This window comes from Chrysochloris asiatica, unplaced genomic scaffold (genome assembly GCF_000296735.1).
Source record: "Chrysochloris asiatica unplaced genomic scaffold, ChrAsi1.0 scaffold00017, whole genome shotgun sequence".
NCBI lineage: Eukaryota > Metazoa > Chordata > Mammalia > Afrosoricida > Chrysochloridae > Chrysochloris > Chrysochloris asiatica.
Genome location: NW_006408535.1, coordinates 1432536 through 1439046, shown reverse-complemented (window position 1 = coordinate 1439046; position 6511 = coordinate 1432536). Strand labels below are relative to the sequence as shown.

At 34.6% G+C, this 6511-nt stretch overlaps 1 pseudogene; it reads left to right on the top strand.

The window, feature by feature from the left end:
• The first annotated feature begins 237 nt into the window (after window positions 1–237).
• LOC102812593 overlaps window positions 238–6511 on the top strand; it is a 27029-nt pseudogene continuing 20755 nt past the window's right edge.

Here is a 6511-nt window from a genome sequence, read left to right as displayed (position 1 = left end):
TCTTTCTCCTGCGGAACCGCTGGTAGTTTTCGAACTGCTGACCTTGTGGCTCGCAGCCCGATTCGTAACCACTATAGGGCCCGCAAAAGACTTTAATAGAGATGACAAGAGAAAAGGAGAAAATCCATATGTTGTAGGCTAAGTCCAGGAGCTCTGGTGTCATTGAATCTATTGACGAGGACCATCTAAGTTTTTTTTTTTTTTTTTTTTTTTTTTCTGCATAGAAAGCTCTACACCATGAAGAATGAACTTGCTGAAAATGATTATTCACGTCACAGTTTCATGTGTAGCTTAGATCACCAAGAGTGTCAGAGTTCCAGTTCCCAAGTCTTTACAGAAAAGGAAATGTAAAGCAAACAGAATCTGAGCCATAAACAGAATAAGAACATGCTTTAGAAAATGTTCAAGTCTGATGTGACTAAACGCAGTGTGAGTGAGGCCTGCTTCACATTAACATGTGTGACTTTGCTGGTAAATAAACTATTTCCAAAAAAAAAAGAAAAGAAAATAGTGGCAACTATATACCATTTTCTTTCTCATATTATTTCATTTACATAATAGAGTACTTAGAATCTCTCAAGAAATCCAATCAAACTCCAGAGTTCACAATAGATTGAAAATTTAGCATGATTTAATTACAGTTATAATTCACTCAGGAAACATTTATTGAGCGTATCAGTGATAGCCACATTGTTAAATCCTGGGAACACAAATACCATTTACAAATGGAATACATCTTGATGTCTCTGTGTACCTATACAAACCTACATTAGAGCATTTTCTCTCTGTCCATGAATCTGAAGAGCAGAGGGGAGCATTAGATGCAATTGAAGAGGCATTTGACTATAAGGACAAACTTGAGGCACCCTTAAACTGCTCTCCCTAAAATCACCAATGCCATCTTTGTTGATGAGTATAATGACATTTAATCTAATACAAAACTTTCCCTTTTTTTATGATTTCCGTAATCATAGAATTCTCTTTTAACTTGGCTGTCAAAATAAGCTCCCCCTGAAAGCTTTGGAAATTCTGTAGGTTCTCTTTTTCAGACATTTCCCTGAAATTGCAAGTTTCACTTAAGTTTCAGGTCTTACTATTTTCAGACCTTTTGAATTCCTTTTTTGTAAAAATTGTTCTACATAGGCTAATAAGACCTTTGCTTATAAATTTGTCCTGGTGCATACTATATTTTTATGCAAATAATATGAGTGTGCTATAATATTTCTTTTATACGCACGGCTGTAAAAATTAGCATAGTGCACTTACAAAAATATTCTGTGGGGTTAGGGAGGATATGGTTGGTTGGCAAATAGAAGTACAAAATGAATTGTTTGTACATTGCTCAACATTATATATTGCATTTCTTTTACATCTCTCTCCATTGCCTCAGATAGACACTACTCACATTTTCTTGATAAATTGAAGTCTAAAATCAGTGACTTCACAGAAAAGCATAGGAGTTGAGGACTATGCCAGATGACAGTGACAATAAATGACTGCTTATAAGTTTTTTTGTTCTGTGGTTCAGCAGCAATTTATTATTTTTAATAAAAAATATCCCTATAGTTATAACAACAAAAATATCAAATATAAACTCAACTCCAAGAATAAAACTCTAGGATAATTTCTTTTTGTCTTTTAATGCACTATGCCAGAACAGTCATTATTACCCAATTACAAAGATTCTTTGAATCATGTCGTTTCATCTACATACACTATAAGCAAACACTGTTGTTTTCATTGCTGTTAGGAGTCCTGGTGTGGTGCTGTAGGATAAGCACTTGACCATAAGGTTGTTTTAAACAGCAAGGTCAGTATTTCAAACTCACCAGCCACTCCTCAGAAAGCGTATACAGGGTAACTATGAATTAGAACTGATTCAATATCACATAACAACAAGTATTTTTATTGGAGTCCTGGTGTGGCACTGCTAGCCATAAGGTTGGTAATTCAGATCCACCAGCCGTTCCTTGGAAACCTTGTACAGATTCATTATGAGTTGGAACTGACACAACAGCACTTAAAAAAAATAACAAAATGTTGCTATAATCACTACTTTTGTCAACTTTCCTGTTATACTATAGTGCCACATCAGGAGTTCACTGGACTACTAACTGGAAGATTGGTGATTCAAACCCACCAGCTACTCCTCAGAAACCCTATACAGGGTTGCTATTGGTGGATACCAACATGACTATATTAACAACAACAAAAGCAAAATTGTGAACCTATATCAATAAATATTTTTGAGAATAATGTAAAAAATTAAAAGAAAACAGGAGAAAAAAATTTAAAGACTTCTGTTCACTTAGTAATAATGTTTGTGTAACTAATGCTGTAATTCATTATAGAAATATTTACATAATTTCATGTTAATATTTACATAATCTAAGAAATACTGAAATGTTATCATACTATGCTATGATTAAAATTTATGGTGGACATTGCTAAGCCTTTTGTATGATTTGGTTGAGGGAGATCTATAGGGAGAGGAGCCACCATGAATTACAACACTGGGTGATGCCAACCATAGTGATACCACTGTGTAGAATCATCAGATATGTTTCTAGCACCTTTTCATGAATTTAGAAATTACATAAGTTAAACAAAGTGGCTTTAAGGGTGAATTTACCATTGCATACGTCTTCACCCTGTGCTAAACAAGCAGAACCTGCAGTGTTGAAAAATCCAAGTAATCCAGCTGAGTTATCTAACTGAATGTCCATGTTCTAACACTGAGAATATTGAGTAAGTCTAATAAGGTTAACTGATAACTACAAGGTCCCAAAGTGAGTAACTGGCAGAGGTGAGAAAAATTCACGTTCATAAAGTCAAAGAGCTATACTCTTAAAACCAGCTACCAGGGAAACAGTGATGCCACAGAGTGGTCTGATATGGTTAGATCACACTGAATCTACATGAGTTACTTTTTATCATCAGTTCTTTTCTGTGGCCAGTTCCCAGAAACACTGGTCTTTACAAGAATAATAGAATTATTGAGAATAGTGACTGAAACTGAAGCCTTTTAAATTTCCTCCCAAATGAATGACAATTTTCAGAAAATGGTTCATGAATAACTAGGTAAAGTTCTTACAAGAGAAAAATATGTTCAATAAATTAAGTTCAACTATGTATGCTCACTCTTTATTATTCCATTTAAATATTCAAATAATAAAGATACACAATCACTTATTTCAGTTTCAGTTATCAAAAATACTTTATTTAGTGATATTTCTAATTTTATTAAATTATAAGATATGTTTAAAGTACAAGCCCAAAACACTACAAATAATGACTAAAGTTTGTCAGTTAGCCATTCATTACGGTTTCATAGAAAAGGAAGTTAAGCTTTAGTGTGATTAAGTGCCACTGAGTTGGTTTCTACTCACAGTAACCAATATGTATAGGGTTTCCAAGGAGCAGATGGTGATTTTGAACTACCAACCTTGTGATTCAAACTAACCTTGTGATCCAGGACTTTTCCTAAAGTGCCACACCAGGACTCCCTTTGTGAAGCTTAGTGATTCATAAAGAGTGATAATCACTAATTCTACTACATTTGGGATGTCACGAAAGCAGAAGGGCTGGTAAAACATTTTGTGGGCTGGTAAATATTTTTCATCTCTTTCAATGGTTGACTGATAGCATTTAACAAATTTAGTTTGAATAGCCCTGTGCTAAAGGCAGTAAACTGTAATATGAAGGGATAATAAGCCAATTTAAGGAAATTATTCCCAAGAAAGAGGATTGTATTTAGGCTTAAATGAACTTCACTCAGTGAATTTATTACTGTGTTATGTTACTAGAGGATAACCAAATGAAAACATTAAGAAAAGAAAATCTTTATTTTAAGTTGATGACAATATGATTGAATTGATAGACAGGAGGAAAATATTTTTCTTAAATAAGATTTACTATCATAAATGGAGTTCCTAGGTGGTATGAACAGTGAATACACTTGGCTGCATACAAAAACATTGGAAGGTTGACTCCTCCCAAATAAAACCCTGGTGATCTACTTCTGAATAATCATTCACTGAGAAACCTGTGGAGCACAAATCTATTCTAACCTACATATGGTCACCATATGTCAAATCCATCTCAAAGGCAACTTGCTATAGTCATAACTTAATGGATATATATTACTTTACATAATTGAAAAAATATTTCTGTTCTTCAAAACCATACATTAAACTTGTATGTAGATGTTATAGTTAAAATGGATTTCCTTACTTTGTAATAGTTGATATTCATAAGAGTCATGGCTCAAGGTGTTTATTACTTTTTTTTTGTTCAAGAAGAAATAAACTCAGTATTTTTATGATTTCTTATTTTAGCATTCCATCTAAAATGTATAGAGTTTTTACTTATTTATGTGGGATAAATCAATGGACTACAAGGTCTGTTAGAACTACAAGATCAGTGGTTCAAACTCACCATTCGCTCCTTGGACACCATATATAGAGTCAGTATGAGTTGGAATCAACTCGATGGCACTTAACGACAACAGCAGCATACATACAGAGAGATAGAGTTCATATTTTATAGACTCTAACTATTAAATCAGTGTGTATGTTTGTTGTGAAAATGAACAAAATTGACATACGGCACACGCCTTCACAAAACACATCATTTCCTGTAGAAACATACTACAATATGTACAATGAGTACCGGAAAATTATTAACAGTTTAAGAACTTGAGTATCATGGATTTTTACATGAAACTTTTAATTTATATCCCATAAATTAACATTCAACCATTTAAAAATATTAAAATTTAAAGTATTTTTTGCATTCTTAGGTGTATATGCATATATATATATATATATATTTGTATCTTATATTTCTTTTCTGTCACTCTTCTCATTACACTCCATCATCTCTTCAGTAACTTTCCATTCAGTACTTGTAATAAATGTTAACTGATTAAGGATCATTTCATAAGTACTCTGTATCTGAAAATGATACAGTAGTGCATATTTATGCATGTCCTTCTTCTGTACTGTGAAGCAAATTCTGACTCATAGAAAACTTATAGCATAATTCACATCTGTTCCATATGATTTTCAATGCTGAATTATTGACAGCCACTACTTGTCTGTCAGGGTCTCATACTGTGGTGGCTTGCATTAAGCTATGATGCTGGAAGCTATGTGACTGACAGTTTAAATACCAGCAGCATCACTCATGGTGGAAATGTTTCAGCTGAACTTCCAAACTAAGACAGACTAGGAAGAAGAAATGGACCGCTACTGAATGTTTAATATGAATAGAAGCCGAATAATGACAGATACACTGCTTTAAGATGAGCCCCTCATGTTGGAGGATGCTCAGAATACAACTGTGGAAGAGCTGCTTCCCTAATCTAGAACTGATCATGATGATGCATGTAAAGTAAAACTTTTGGGACATTCATTTGTTGATGGGGTACAACTTAAAATAAGAAACAGGTGTAAACATCCATTGCTAATCAAAACATGGAATATAAGAAGTGTGAATCTAGGAAAATTGGAAGTTGTCAAAAATTAAATGGAATGCATAAAGATCATTTAGTGAACTGAAGTTCACTGGTATCTGAGTAGATGGAATACAAAGATTCAAATTGACTACATCTGTGGGAAAAGACAGTGGAAAAGCTCAATGTCATCAGCCAAAACCAAGCCAGGGACATAATGCGGAACAGACTATCAGTTGCTCATAAGCAACTTCAGGCTAGAGCTAAAGATAGAAACAAGTCCACACAGCCAAAATATGACTGGGAACATATTGTTGTTAGGTTCTGTTGATTTGTTTCTGGCCCCTAGCAACCCTATGTATAACAGAATGAAACACTACCTGGTACCGCAGCCTCACAATTCCTGCTAGGCTGGAGCTCAATGCTGCTGCCACTGTACCAATCCATCATGTTGGCAGTCTCCCTCTTTTCTGGTGATCTTCCACTTTTACCAAGCATGATGTTCTTCTCCAGGGACTGGTCCCTCCTGATAATAAGAGATGAAGTTTGATCATCTTGGCTTTTAAGGAGCTTTTTTTTTTTTTTTTTTTTCCCAACACAGATTTGTTTGTTCTTCTGGGAGTTCATAGTACCTTTAAAATTCTTTTCCAACACCATGATTAAAATATATCTACCTTTGTCTTAGTTTTCTATCCTAGAGGATTTGTTACATTTCCTGGACAAACTGTAACCAACTTTTGGTTTAATACGTTTTATCTGGCTTGCCATTGTCATTGGTATGGATTTGTGGGACCTAAAGAAAGGACTCTATTTTGTGCTTTGGCAGGAGCACGTCTCCCTGTTTCAGCAATGCACCAGGTCAGCTCGTGCTACTTGAGAGCAGCCCTCCTCCCCCAGCAAGCTGTAAAGAATAAACATTCCCGACAACTCAAGGCTGGATAATACATATCTTCCTTTACCCTAACCTAACAGCTCAAGCTACTAATAGTAACCAATCAGAATGTAACACCCCATACCTTGCAAAATGTAAACCAATCCTAGAGTAACTAAGCTGAA